This window comes from Enoplosus armatus, chromosome 14 (genome assembly GCF_043641665.1).
Source record: "Enoplosus armatus isolate fEnoArm2 chromosome 14, fEnoArm2.hap1, whole genome shotgun sequence".
NCBI lineage: Eukaryota > Metazoa > Chordata > Actinopteri > Centrarchiformes > Enoplosidae > Enoplosus > Enoplosus armatus.
This window is the reverse complement of record NC_092193.1, coordinates 943,355-959,951: the sequence shown is the minus strand read 5'-3', so window position 1 is coordinate 959,951 and position 16,597 is coordinate 943,355.

Genomic DNA, 16,597 nt, shown 5'->3' with positions numbered 1-16,597 from the left:
GACGGACGGGCGGACACTGGACTCTTTGTCCTCAGACATTCCCCGGTCGCAGCGACGTTCCCACACGGAGCAGGAAAATTACAGGCTGCACCCGAACGCCTCATTATAACAGAAAAACATTCACCTGATTCTCCAACAGCGACTCTGGGAACATTTCTGAGTTATGATCTCCAAATACTGACTGAAGTTTACAAACTGAGCAGCTACAAAGACATTTTAACACGTTTTCAATTCAATTTCAATTCAACCATGAGACGGCACTTCCTTTAAGAGGCAGAAACCTCGAGCAGAGCCAGACTCTCGGTGGGGGGTCATCTGCTCTTACAAGTTACATGTTTAAGATCTTTGGAAACCGAAACAGACTTTGAAGAGTGGAAATATTCACATCATTTACTTAAGTAAAAATAGTAATACAACAGGGTTGAAATACTGGTAAATACTAGATACTAGAATACTAGAAATACTAGCAAGTAAAGGTCCTGCAATTAAAATTTGAGTAAAACTACAGAAGTATTAGCATCAAAATATACTTAAAGTACTAAAAGTAAAAGTAGTCATTATGCAGAATAATATGTATTATAATTATTGATGCATTGATGTGTTCATCACTTTAATGTTGCAGCTGCTGAAGGTGGAGCTACTTTTACTGATATGTGATATGTGAGTCTGTCTGAAGTATTCTGGCCTTCACTAACTGGAGGTGTGGTGTTTGAAAGACCAGGCAGGGACGCTCTAATGAAAGCCACTGTCCAGTTGCATTGTGGGAAATGTAGGATCCAGTGTTTTTGGAGTCTGATCCACACTAGAGACTGTCAGGATATCTCCACCTCTGCTCTCACAGCTACAACAGCCACCTTATGGAAGTGAAATCACTGGAGTCCCCTTTAGACATCCAAGGTGGAAATATAGTAAATAAAGCCGAAACCGGCCCGATGTCCAAAACTATACAAGAGACTGTTGTGAAACACTTCTCCTGCAGAGAGTGCGTGAAATGAATTTCACAAACAGGTTCTGCTTTTTATTCCAGGAAAAGTGAGACATCTGTTAAATCCTCTGAACTGCCTGGAATACGTCTCTCCAAAAATCCAGGATATTCCAGGAATTCCATGTAGTGACACTAAATCCAGCAAGTAATTGTAATCCTCAATTGTACATTTGCAGGTTTTCGAAACTAATTCACACACACACACAAAATACTCCTCCACATCATGACATGTGAATATGATGTCTTTTTTTCTCACTGTAATCCCTGCTAATGGCTGCTGGGTTTGGCCACACGTGCACACGCACACACGTGCACGCGCACACACACAGTGTCTGTGGTGTTACATAATGAAACGTCACTGAGCTCAGTTGTGCTCTAATCTTTACTTCCTGGTTTCAGGATGAAGCAGCTCACAGCACCAACAACAGTTAGTTGTCATGGCAACCACGCTTCAACCCTGTGGTTCTTACCTAGCATGGCGGCACCCTCTGCTGGGAACTCAGGGAACTGTCCCTCTGAAGGGACGCTGACGGTCCTGCGGAGACTTCGACCCTTGGACGAGTCCGTGGGGCTCTCCTGAGCCTCACCTGCAGCCTGAGGGGGGCGGACAGGCAGGGTGGGGGGTACTGAGTGTTACAGGGTCTCAGCAGGACAATAATATAAACATCCTACTGCTTATATTTCCAGTCAGTGTTCAGTACGTCCTCTTATCGGATCATTCTGTCTCTTTTCCACCTGAGTCCTGTGTGTACTGTGTATGTGTACTGTGGATGTATACTGTGGATGTGTACTGTGTATGTGTACTGTGTATGTGTACTGTGGATGTATACTGTGGATGTATACTGTGTATATATACTGTGGATGTATACTGTGGATGTGTACTGTGTATGTGTACTGTGGATGTGTACTGTGGATGTGTACTGTGTATGTGTACTGTGGATGTGTACTGTGGATGTGTACTGTGGATGTATACTGTGGATGTGTACTGTGTATGTGTACTGTGTATGTGTACTGTGGATGTGTACTGTGGATGTGTACTGTGGATGTATACGGTGGATGTGTACTGTGGATGTATACCGTGGATGTGTACTGTGGATGTGTACTGTGTATGTGTACTGTGTATGTGTACTGTGTATGTGTACTGTGGATGTGTACTGTGGATGTATACGGTGGATGTGTACTGTGTATGTGTACGGTGGATGTATACGGTGGATGTGTACTGTGTATGTGTACTGTGAATGTGTACGGTGGATGTGTACGGTGGATGTATACTGTGGATGTGTACTGTGGATGTATACTGTGGATGTGTACTGTGGATGTGTACTGTGTATGTGTACGGTGGATGTATACGTGGATATATACTGTGGATGTGTACTGTGGATGTGTACTGTGGATGTGTACTGTGTATGTGTACGGTGGATGTATACGTGGATATATACGGTGGATGTATACGGTGGATGTGTACTGTGGATGTGTACTGTGGATGTATACGGTGGATGTGTACTGTGGATGTGTACTGTGGATGTATACGGTGGATGTGTACGGTGGATGTGTACTGTGGATGTGTACTGTGGATGTGTACGGTGGATGTATATCGTGGATGTGTACGGTGGATGTATATCGTAGATGTGTACTGTGGATGTGTACGGTGGATGTGTACTGTGGATGTATACGGTGGATGTATACTGTGGATGTATACGGTGGATGTATACGGTGGATGTATACTGTGGATGTATACGGTGGATGTATATCGTAGATGTGTACTGTGGATGTATACGGTGGATGTGTACTGTGGATGTGTACTGTGGATGTGTACTGTGGATGTATACGGTGGATGTATATCGTAGATGTGTACTGTGGATGTATACGGTGGATGTATATCGTAGATGTGTACTGACTGTGTATTTATTGTTTTCATGCATCTGATGCAGGTTTTATTTGTTTGCTGACTGGACTGCAGACAGCCGAGTGTTTCAGACTCAGTGTCCCCTGCACACCACTGTGGACAGTTCAGTCTGTTTGGAGACAATCTTTAACACGATCACAATCGACTTGGGCGTCAGACTAGTCATCAGAGAACATCACTGTATTCTGGTATACAGTTTACAATTCATTATTCACTGTCAGAGGTAGACAAAGGTTTGTTTCATACATGTGGGTTTGGCAAGGTATTTGTAAATAATGAAAAGAAATAAAAACACTCCAATAAAACTGAAAGTCCACTTCAAGGTTTATCTATAGAAATAAAGATATCCCTGAGTTCTGACCTCGTCGTCCTTGTTGAGCAGGATGAGCTGGCTGTCTGTCAGGATGCAGAACTTCCTCTCCCAGGCTCCGCTGTCGGTGTACGGACTCTGACCGCAGGAGAATCGGTGCGCCGGAGGACCTTTAATATCTGTGAACAGATACAGGACACGTTAGCAAACACACACACACACACGCAGTGGGTTTAACCCCATCAGTCCCAGCTTTATTGAGGCTTACACGCGAACCAAGCTCCGGTCCTTATGAACTACATGAACTTGGCTGTAATGTCTCTTAACGTGTTGTTATAGAGATCCAAGCAACATGTGAGCATCACTTCTGGTTGGGTCCCGTTCTCCCTGATGGGAGACGTGGCTGCACAGAGTTCACTGAGTAGTTATGATGCTTCACTGATCTATTCACATTCTAGGAGTCGACCTTTGACCCCATGACGTCAGAAAGGTCAGAGACATGTTTGATTTGAGTATGTTGTTGCTCTTCCTGAGTTATTTATTGATTATGAGGCTGTTGCGAGCTCATAGTTTCATTAAAAACCTCATATTCATATTTGACACCTTCACAATTCTCATAAAATGCATTTTGTAGCATTTTGTTCCAGGCAAATCTAAATTCTACGTTTATATAATCTATCATAACTATTCCCATCACATCCAACAGTCCGGGTTACTCTGAAAAAGAAACTTATATATATCTTTCCCGTGTGTGATGTTTATCAGTGTACGTCCAGTTTACTCTCCACAGCTGTTTATTCTCCCTCCAAAACTCAGTGAAGAAAGGTGCTTTTCTCCCGCCCCCACCAGGCGTCACATACTGCATGTCCTGACAATAAACTTCCATGTTGAAGTGGTGACAGTCTTCAGACACGTTTGAGAGACCACCTGATTTGTTCCAGATAACACAGGTTCAAACTAAGTTGCAGACAAATTATTTAATTCTTCCAGACCATGTAAACTACAAAAGCAACCAATAATACACATGACACAAAATACAGTTTGACAGTGTCCTTATGGATTCAACAAATGACAAAGTGTAGAAGTACTTCAGTGCTCCAGAGACGTAACAATGAAGAAAAATAAAACTCCTTCAGAACAGAACTCTTCGTATTCTATCACATTTGTTTTTGGTTTAAAAAGCACGTGAAGCTTCTCAAACTTAGTTTACAGCTAGTGGTACAGCAAGTCCAAAACTTTTCCACAACTTCACAGCAGGTTTCCACGACTGTGGCGCAACATTTACAAATGATTCTGACACTGCGACTCTTCAAAATCTCTAATACTTCAAGTTTTACCTGCTGTCCAAATACACAGACAGTTCACTTTAACGATACAATCAACGATCCAATCATAACTCAAAAGAGTCACACGGGCCACACCCACCACCAAAATCCATCTGAAGCTGCTGTCAATCACAAAGCGATGACATCATCTATTTCTGCTGTTCTACAGTCACAGTTCACTCACAGTTGTGATATATGGAACGGAGCAGAGCTTTATCACTACAGAGTGTTGTCTCCATAGACACTGTAAACTACTCCTGTTTATTCACACAAGAAATGCTCCAAAATAAATTATATCAAATAATCATCAAACTGACAACAACAACAACATGCAGATGTGTGTGTTTGCATTGAGAGGGGAAAGTAAACGGCCAGCAGTAACAACGAATAACAACAATAACAATTCTGTAAATCCATTAATAACTATGATTGTGACTGTGTGAATGAGACACTGGGTAGAAATAAAGCAAATAAAAAGAAAGAAAAGGGAACCCTTAACAAAAAGAACAACAGATTAATTAGCGACCAAAAACATTATCTTATCTATACTTTGTTATTATCACTTTATTTTTTTTTTAATCAATATTTGAAGCTAATAAGAGACTTTGAGGTGCGTGTGTTGACCTGGAACTGAAAGGGTCAACACATAAATAAAACATATTATATATATTATTTATTACATGACAGGCAGCAGGTCTGACGCCATAAAACTATATATTTCCATTTGATGCAGCCGTTGAAAAATGGCAGGAACATGATGCTGTCTGCAGAGTTACATACAGATACTGTATATTCTACTGTGTGCTCTGTTATTGGACACTTGATGAAAGAGTGGGAGGGGTCTAAAAGGGTCCACAAACACAACAAATCAGACATGAATCAGGACCCTGAGGACTGTTTACTGCTAAAATATCCAGAGTCCGAGTCAGCTGACAGACCCCAAACAGAGAGCGAGCGGTCGGCTCAGCGGGAGGAATCACATGAAGAAGACTGAGCTGAACCTGCAGAGCTCAAACTGAACCTGCAGAGGGCGCTGTGGCTCTACACTTGATCAGTTCTGTTTACCTGCTGCTCATCACTGCAGGGTGGAGGAGGAGAGGGAGGAGGAGGAAAACAAGAGGGAGGAGAGGGAGAAGGAGGAGGAGGAGGAAAAGGAAAAGGACAGGGAGGAGGAAAACAAGAGGGAGGAGAGGGAGGAGGAGGAGGAGGAGGAAAAGGAGGAGGAGGAGGAAAAGGACAGGGAGGAGGAAAAGGAGGAGGAGGAAAAGGACAGGGAGGAGGAAAAGGAGGAGGAGGAAAACAAGAGGGAGGAGAGGGAGGAGGAGGAGGAGGAGGAGGAAAAGGACAGGGAAGAGGAAAAGGAGGAGGAGGAAAACAAGAGGGAGGAGAGGGAGGAGGAGGAGGAGGAGGAGGACAGGGAGGAGGAAAAGGAGAGGGAGGAGGAGGAGGAGGAGGAGGAAAAGGAGAGGGAGGAGGAGGAGGAGGAGGAGGAGGATTAAAAATGAAAGTGATGTCTGGAGGACTCAGCAGAGCCGTCTGATCTCAGCTGACAGTCTGTCACACTCAGCAGAGCAGACTCAGCAGAGGTCAGAGGTCATGTCACTGTGTGTTAGACAGGAAGTGACAGTGATAACCTCCTCTGCAGAGGGACAGTCGCACTCACTGAAACACGTGCAGCAGGTTTCACTTTTATCACTTTTATATTGAATATTTCTATTTTCATTTGGAGAGAAATTCATCATAATGAAGTCCTGAATGTCCACAGTAGATTTCATGTAAATCCAGCAAGTATCTGGAGACACGTCAGCTATGGACGCACGGACCGACCAACACAGGAACTCGGGGGTTTAGAATAACCTGATTTATCCTTTAAAAGGTGATAAACTTTGATGAATGAAGTCTTTTACAGACTGTGACCAGCTGTGTGTGTGTGTGTGTGTGTGTGTGTGTGTGTGTGTGTGTGTGTGTGTGTGTGTGTGTGTGTCAGACAGTAAATCAGTCTTAAGTGTTAAACAAAAGCTTGGTCTGTTGGTGCGCAGCGTCTCGTCGGCTGGGACGAGTAAACAGACGGTGCTTTCACTGTCCCGACTGTGCTGGGATCATTCAGTGTTTGTCTGGCCGGGTAAACACACACAAAGAGAATGACTCTAATTGATTATGATGGACACTTGATTGCAAAGTAAATTCCAGCGTTTGCTGCCGTTTGTCTCGTCTGCCAGGAGGACAGACAGGAAGCAGTCGGTCCTGGATGTGATTATTTACACACGATGTTCAAAACCTGACAGATCCTAAATATTATCTACACCGTTGGTGGATTTTCTTCACACTAAGCGATCTGAATCGATGGAGGACGGGACCGGAGGCTCCAGTGTTATTGATGCAGTGGTCTGCAGATACAGTAAAGGTCAGAGCTTCCTCTCTACTTCGCTGTAAATGTTTTAGTCATCAGCAGATTTACAAAGCCTTTCTTCCCGACCAGGTTTTAAATGAATGCAAAAATAAATGAAAATAATGTCACATTTTGTTCTACAACATTAACTACACCTGTTAACATCTATGAAGCTATGAACATTGCTGGACATAGTTTGTCCAGACCGAGCTGCCATGCTGGGTGCTGGTCTCCATCGGGAGCAACTTAGGGTTCAGGGTCTTGCTCAAGGACACTTCGACATGACGAGGGGGAGCGGGGGATCGAACCCCCAACCCGCTCCCCACTGCGCCACCATGCCGCCCTAAAGAGCACAACTAAACCAGGAAATCTTCATTTCAACATCTAACTTTTTATTTGTGTTGATTGTGTGTTTGATTCAAATATCATGAAAAATAATAACTTTCAGGTTTCCACTCATGAGTTTATTAAAAGCAAACACTAAAAAGTCTGATAAAACTATCCCAGTCAGTCAGAGATTATCATTCAGAGTTTTATTTGTTCACTCTGCAGTTCATCGTACCTGGATTGTTTCTATCACAGAGATTCTCATCCATAAATACGTATGATAATAACTTCATATTCAAGTAACTCTTCATGCAGTAACTAGCCGTCTGACCCCTTTGACCTTCAAATCAAAGTTGCAGAGAGCAGCGAAGCTTTAAACTGCTGCATCACTTCCACATTTTAAACTGTTGTTCCCGAAACTAAAATCACATCACAGGGAACAAAACAAAGAAATCTGCACCGCTGAGACTCTCAACCACTCAGGAGGAAACCAAAGTGACTTGACTTTCAGTGGAAACATGAGGAAGAACATCACAAAACCAGGCTATTGTTATGACTACAACTTCTCTCTTTTAGCTTTGTTTTTCATGTGAAATGATGAAGGTTTTCTCATCCCAGACATCAAACAAGCTGAGAAGGAAAAATCACTCTTTGGTTGAAGTGCTAATAACTCTCATAATAATAAGCTGATATAAAGTCACAAGTACACATTACTACAGCCAAAATAATGAGGAACTACTGGGTAATGGGAAGCCCCAGGTCAGGGCTACACCACCTTCCTTTTCTGAGTACAGACACTGCAGTCGGGCTCAAGAATAATGTGCAGGTTTGTTGATGAATTACAGCCACATGAAGCAAGTGGAGCAGAGCAGAAGGAGGACCGAGTGTTTGTGCAGAAAGCAGCTGAGCAGCTACATTTTCAGCGGCCTATTTCTGGCTGCATACTAAATCATCCACGTCAAAGCTCGGGCCCAGAAACCCCTGAGAGATCTGAAGGGAGTCACACCTGCTCCTGTTCAGAGCTGCTGAGTGAAAGAGCAGCGGCCAAAGAGGAAGAAAAGACCACTAATTGGCCGTTTTTCTCTGTTCTCTCTCCGAACGACGCAGAGGGACTCGAGCTCGGCTAATTAGCAGATCCGAGGTCTGCTGCCGCTGACGACACATGTGGACGCCTCCGAGCTGACGGATGAGCCGAGTTGAACAAAGACGGGAAGCAGGGATGGGACGGCAGGCTGTTCCCAGATCAGAGACAGAAGGAGAGGCAGGCCGCCGGCTGCTGGCCTTACATAACACCTCGTACCTGCCTGAACCACAGTCCTGCTCCAGTTCAAAGTCACGCAAACCTCCACAGAGCTCGGCACGGAGCTAAGAGGACTTTAGCTGCTCTCGTGTCTGACTGGGTCTGAAGCCTGAGAGGACGCGACAAACACCGGTCTGAAGACAAGAAAATGAGCCAGAATCAATTAGTTACTTGTCCCCTTAAAGAGAAATCCATAAAGCAAAGATCCAATGCAGAACTTCCTTTGGAAATCAGCCATTTAAACACTGAGAAGCTGCACTGACTTCCTGATTTCAAGTTTTATTCATTTATTAAATAGAAAGTCAGTAAAATAACCACAAAGTTAATCCTGTCAGACAAACAGAGACTTCCTGACACACTGTTTGTGTTATAAACGTCTTCGGTTCCTTTTTAAAACGAAGCTGCAATTTTTATGGCGTGAGATGAATCAAAGGGAGATGGCGGTCCACAGGAACCTCTCTCCGCTGCTTCTATATTTGTTGGAGGCCGCTGGATGATCCAGGCCTGGTGAAAGGTCAGCACCAAAAAACGGCCGGACTGGACCACAACGTCGCCGGAGCATGAAAATGATTTGTCTGCTGCCGGACACACTGGTGATCCACTCGGCTTTCTGCTGTTTTATATTGTTGACTGCTACTTCAGACTCAAGTTTTTGTGGTTTTCTCTGCATAAAATGGCTCTGAGCCTTCACTGACTAACAGCCGCAGAAATACAACTGCAACTGTCTCACCATCATTTACACGATTAATCTGCCAATTATTATCTTGATTCATCTATTGATTGTTTGGCACAGTGAAAAGTGCCCATCACAACATCCTGGAACACACGGTGTCTGACCAACAGCCCAAAACCCCAAAACATTCAATTCACTATGATGTAAGACCAAGAAAATCAGCTCGTGCTCACATTTAGGAGCAGTTGGCATCTTTGCTTGAAGAATGTACAAATTGATTAATTGATTATCAAAACAGTTGCAGATCACGTCAGTTAGAGACGAGCTGCTGAACACAGTGGAGCGGTTAGCAGCTAAAGAGCCCCTAAAGACTGCGAGATGACAACAAACCTGCAGGGTCATGTTATGGCACACTGTGTGTGACGGTGAAACTGTACAATAACAGTGTTGAGACACGCCCGACTGTGAGACACGATGGAAATACAAAGCAAGCAGAGACAACTCGCATCATCCATCTGCACCGATCTCATGCTGTGAAAATGTAGTGAAACAATAGACAAGTCTGGCTACAGAGCTCCACCTCAAACTAGAAGAGGAAGAGGAGGAAGAGGAGGAGGCGGAGGAAGAGGAGGACAAGGAGGACGAGGAGCCAGTCGGGCTAGTGAGTTTGACATAAGCTTGCCACAGCTTGCCAGTGTATTGTGCATTATTTTACGTCATGTTCTGATTGGCTGGTTTGTGTTCGTGGTCATAGCAGCAGTGACATCATGTAGAACCTGTGAGTCCGTCCAATGAGACTGAGCCTGCAGCTGCACTAACACGAGCTACACTTCCTGTTTACGTCACAGGAGGCTGAACACTGTGTGTGTGTGTGTGTGTGTGTGTGTGTGTGTGTGTGTGTGTGTGTGTGTGTGTGTGTGTGTGTGTGTGTGTGTGTGTGTGTGTGTGTGTGTGTGTGGACAGGTGGTGGACTCTCCCGGCTCTCTGACATTCCCGGTGGAGGTTTGGCCAGAGTCGAGTTTCTCTCTCTCTCACTCACACTCACACACTCACACACTCTCACACACACACACACACACACACACACACACACACACACACACACACACACACACACACACACACACACACACACACACACACACACACACACACACACACTCGGCCTGTGCTTTTGTCCGTCACCTTTGCTCAGCGGAGGAAACGCTCTCTTGCTCACGGCCACCTCAGAGCGATTATCCACTGATTCACTCATCAAGTCGTTGAAACTGAAATCTGAGCACGAGAGAGCGTGCAAGACTAACTGAGCAGCAGCTCTTTCCTGCTTTAACTTAAAAACCCATGATGACAGGTCGACTAGAGGAAAGGTCAAAGGTCACATCATTCAAGGACATATTTAAACTCTAAATTCACTCAGATGAAAGCGTTATAATCCTCAGATAAAGTTATTTCTCTGTAACGACACGTCTGGATCATGAATTGTGGGGACAGGGTCTTCATAACACTCTGGACTTCTCTCCCTCCCACCATCTGATCACCACTACTGAGATCATCGTAACACACACTTTGACTCAGTAGACTTAAACTGTGTCTAACGTAACCAGCTCAGGTGAAGTCTGTGTGACCATGTTCCTTTATTACTGCTGTTGTTGTTATTTCTCTTCTTGTGTTTGTTTGTCTCTGTGCTGTCAACAGACTCAAGGACTGAGCGATAGCATTACACAACTTTAGTTTTCCAGGTTTTCCAGGACAACCTGTAGAAAAACATCTTCACTCCCAAAGGGTTAACAGTCTGACAGGTTCTCACAAGGCTAAAGTACACACACACACACACACACACACACACACACACACACACACACACACACACACACACACACACACACACACACACACACACACACACACACACACACACACACACAGGCCAACAGAGGCTGCTTTGTCTGTCGACCTCTATACTCCCCTCTGCAGCGGGCAAGTCTGGTCTCCATAGCAACCAGTAAATACAGCAGGTTTCCTCCAATCACAGCGCGGTAACATCACATCACAGCTTTATCAAGATGGGACCATTCAACAGGAAGCGGGCAAGGGGGGGGTTAACCACAGTGAGAACAGAGAGGGGTGTGTCGCTCAGACTGAGACTGACCCAGGCAGATAACACACACACGCACACGCGCACACACACACATACACACACACACACACACACACACTCCAGTGTTACAGAGTGTTGACGTCTGGTTTGGATCAGTGGCACAGATTTATAATCAATTCTACTACGAGTAACTACAGGTAACTAACCACAGGTAACTAACCACAGGTAACTAACTACAGGTAACTAACCACAGGTAACTAACCACAGGTAACCACAGGTAACTAACTACAGGTAACTACCTACAGGTAACCAACTACAGGTAACTAACCACAGGTAACCAACTACAGGTAACCACAGGTAACTAACTACAGGTTACCAACTACAGGTAACTAACCACAGGTAACCACAGGTAACTAACTACAGGTAACCACAAGTAACTAACTACAGGTAACTAACCACAGGTAACTAACCACAGGTAACCACAGGTAACTAACTACAGGTAACCAACTACAGGTAACTAACCACAGGTAACCAACTACAGGTAACTAACCACAGGTAACCACAGGTAACTAACTACAGGTAACTACCTACAGGTAACCAACTACAGGTAACTAACCACAGGTAACCAACTACAGGTAACTAACCACAGGTAACCACAGGTAACCAACTACAGGTAACTACCTACAGATAACCGCAGGTAACTAACCACAGGTAACCAACTACAGGTAACTAACCACAGGTAACTAACTACAGGTAACTAACCACAGGTAACCAACTACAGGTAACCACAGGTAACTAACTACAGGTAACCAACTACAGGTAACTAACCACAGGTAACTAACTACAGGTAACTAAAGGTAACTAACTACAGGTAACCACAGGTAACTAACTACAGGTAACTAACCACAGGTAACTAACTACAGGTAACCAACTACAGGTAACTAACCACAGGTAACCACAGGTAACTAACTACAGGTAACTAAAGGTAACTAACTACAGGTAACCACAGGTAACTAACTACAGGTAACTAACCACAGGTAACCATAGGTATAATCTCCCCCCGGGGATCAATCAAGTGTTTCTGATTCTGAGGTAACCACAGGTAAGAAAATGCTTTTTAAATACAGGCTGATATTTCCTCTCATGTCAGAGAGACGGAGGGACAAACTGATCTGAAAGGGGTCTTTGAGAAAGGGGGCCGTGAAGAGGATGGTGAGCCCAGAGGAGCATCACCAGCTCTGAGGAGGAGCTTTCGTCTGAGGGAGGAAATTACAGCAATTAACAGAAAAGCACTGTTTTTAATCAAACTGCTCCATTCAGGCTGTAAAAGAGTCGAGAGTCGAGCTTCAGTTTCCTCTCAGAGGATCTGAGCTGGGAAACAATCTGTTTCAACTCTTTGATAAGAGCCAAAACATCTAACAAGTCAGAGCGCCGAGATGAAGGTGAGAAAACTGCTCAACTTAGAAATAAAACACAGACAAAGACACCAAATGTTAATCAATGAGTTGATTGTCAGAAGATTAATCAGCTACTATTTTGATCATCGATTAATCGTTTCAACAACAACAACAGTCTGCTTCTCTCCGTTTTATATCTCAGTAAACTGACTGTCGGCCGGACAAAACAAAGACGTCACCGTAGACTTTCTCTGTGAATCCTTTTACATGTAACCGAACATGTGAAGCAGTAAAATGAAAAACTAATGCAAAGACAGACATTTACAGAATGTAAATACTGAAAAAACAATATAGAAATTATTTGATATAATGACAATGTTATAGCTTTAATAGGGAACACTTTATTTTAAAAGCAGTGAGTAAACATTTAAAATATGGTTACTACAATTACGTAACATTACAACGACGATATATTATGTTACCAAGCATTCATTATCTGTCTACACTCGCACAGATGCTTCATACAGGGAGTAAGAGGTTGATAATAAAGTCCTAATATGTCCTTATATCTGCGTTTATACTTGAGTATAAATACTAAAGTTAAATGTCACTGTTCATCAGAAACAGATCAGAAAGTTAAAAGTCTGATTAAAGCCAAATGAAGATCCTCTGAATCATCTGCAGGGAGAAGTTACCTTCGGTGGTTTCTGAGAAATGGAAAAGGATGAAAATCTAAAGTGAGCGCTGGTCTCTGGCTCCCACAGAATAAATGAGAGACGGCAGGCGAAGCGTCTCCAGCGCTGCTCTCCAAAGAGGACAGATACAGCACTCAGCTCAGCCACACAGAAACATCAACACTATTCTGGTAACAGCCCGACACGCCACTTAAAGGGACACTTTGGATCTGGACTTATTATCCAAACTAACCTGCAGCTTCAGTCTGATGGAGGAATCAGAGTTCAGACATGTCTTCATACAAACCAGACTGTCTTTAAGGTTTTATTGACAAAGTGAAATGGATGAAAAGGAATGATCCACTGAGTTCACTCTGGTATGACTGAAGCTGTGAACTTCTGCCCCTTCAGGGAGAATCTGCAGCGGGGGGACAGTCAGTGCTTCAGGTGATGGTTTATAGATGCTGGTGAACTACATTTCAAAAAGAAGTGAGCCTTTTCTTTCACAGTAACCCATGTGAAGGCCGGGATGTGTAACAACAAAATAAATACTTCACAGGGGGTCACGATGTCATGAAGCCACGCCTCCTCGTTTCACATTAGCAGGGAGGTGAGTTAAGAACGGGTGAGTAAACGTCTCCCCACCTCTGAGGCTCATGAAAGCCACTTATTGAATCCATGTGTGTTCAGTTTTCAACATCTGGAAGTAAAGAAAACTCCACTCTGTTGCTCTGTTGAACTACAAACACTGTCTGCTCCTGGTCGCAGAATAATGCGACCGAGTGATGTGTCTTTCCTTCACAAACGATCTTTGCTTTAGTGCATTAACAAGTCATTTGGTTCCTTATGGCATGAACGTTGATCAACATGTTGACTGCTGAAACTAAGAAGCTGCCACCTGAAGGTTTGGTACACACAGAGACGTGAGAGCTTCATGAATCTTGGTATTTTGCTAACTGGGACCAGGACCAGCTATCAGAACCCAACCCGCCTCCATAAAACACCTGGTGGATCACAAAACATGTACAAGTACAACTAGGGATGTTAATAATTAACCCTTTAACCGTGAACCGACAATAAGGATTCTGACCGATTATTACTATCACACAGTTTAAAAATAAATAAAAAACAATAGCCCCCTCATCAAACTACTGACCCAGAGGCAGAGGGGGACACCTGTATGAGCGACAGTACCCCCTCATTGGATCCTCTTCACTAGTGGAAAAGTAGTTACACAGTTCTAATATATGTTTCTACACAGGAGGTCCAGGCTGTTACACCTACTACATGTTGTATACAGCGGTCTCAGTGCCGGAGGATTCAATGTGTCTTCATTAGTCTACGACGTGCAAATCTTCATCTTCTGGTGTTGTCTGTGCTGCTGTTACACATGTAAAATAAACCTTTTCTTATGAAAAATGAAACATTTGTTGTTGACTATGGTCCTTTCTAATTAGTACATTTTAATCAACGGGGGTCGGCTGCAGGGATGCAAATTAAAGTCTAAATTTGCATCCCTACTCTAGACCAAGTTAGCATCTGAAGCTAACTCAAATGCCTCTACTACCTGCAGTCATTCAGGCTGAAGCACTCCCACCACAATGTGGCTCTGATTCTGAATTTAGTGGAGAAACAAAAGAAGTTTGGAGTTCAGATACCTTCAGGAGGAGGACCCTGTGTAATCATTTATATTTATTTATTTATGAGTATTTCCACAGTCTTCCATCACGGCAGCTCTTTGTTGTTCAGCCTGAAACGACTGTGACACTGTTTAATATTTAAACACGCTGACTTCAGCAGGAGTCTCTGCATTTGCATCTGCAGAGAAGATCCTCTCACTGACGCGTCAATCATGGCAGCAGCCTGCATGCAGAAGTGGGGGGGGGGGGGGGTCTCAGGGGTCAAAGGTGACCAGCGGTGTCACCTCCTATCAGGCTGACAAGAGCAGCAGAGCTTCTAACCGGCAGACTAAGGGTCCCAGTGGGCCAGGACGCACTCTGGCCCCGGAACTGGTTCATCTAAACTGAATACTACAGTTATCCATGCTCTTAATTACACTCCTGCTGTGACACAAAGGTCGAACACAAACTCCCTGACTTCTGTTGCATTTTAACATTTATCCTTGAACCTGAGTTTATCCCTGATGTCCGGTGAGGATAGCGATCCATAAATCTGCTGATACGTCATAGAAAAAACACAGCTAACATAAGATATTAACATTACCAGAAGCATGATTTCTAAATGTTATAAACCTGGACCTCTGACACTCCACCGTGGACTGGAGCTGGACCGATGAATCAGTCAGCTGATGAGTCACAAGGAGTGTCAGAACCAGGACCAGAACCAGAGTGTCTGATTAAGGTTTAACATCCAGCCCTGGTCGACTTCCAGCTAAAATAGCCACGTTATTTCAAATTGTGTAAAAACGAAACTTGTCCCAGATCATGTATAACACCTCAGACACGCCAAATGGATGGAATCACCTGTCCTGGAAATAACAATATTAACCACGTGTTGACTCCTGCAAAGCCTGTAAACAAAGAGAACTGAGAACACAGACACTTTCACATGAGCCCTCTCTGGGTAGACGCCAAAACTGAGACAAAACACCCTGTTTTCAAATGTGTCTGCATTAATGTGGCCGACACTGGAAGCCTCCACTTTCCCACCACCGCCAGCCAGAGCTCTGAAAGGTTAATGAGCTCAGAGGAACTCACGGCTCCTTTTGTTACTGTGTGGGCTTTTATTATGGAGGGTCAATTTACATACAAAAGGAAGACACACACACACACAGACACACACACACACACACACCTCTGAGTTTCTGTCAGGACGCCCAGAGCCAAAACACAACAAAACACATGTCCTGCCAACAACAACACACACACACACACACACACACACACACGGGTTAATTAGCCTCCTATTAGCATTAGCTGTTCATTTTCTCAAAGAAACTCAAGAGTGTGAGAGCAGGAGGGTGAATTAGTCCTGTGTGTGTGTGTGTGTGTGTGTGTGTGTGTGTGTGTGTGTGTGTGTGTGTGTGTGTGTGTGTGCGTGTGTGTGTGTGTGTGAGAGAGAGAGCTCTGTGGTTTGTACTACCCAACATGCTCTGGGCCTGCTGGAAATGTTCGTACTGCCTCTCTGTTCACACCGACGACAGCATCCAGAAACAGATCATCTGCCACAGTTAAATGATGTAAAACAGAATCT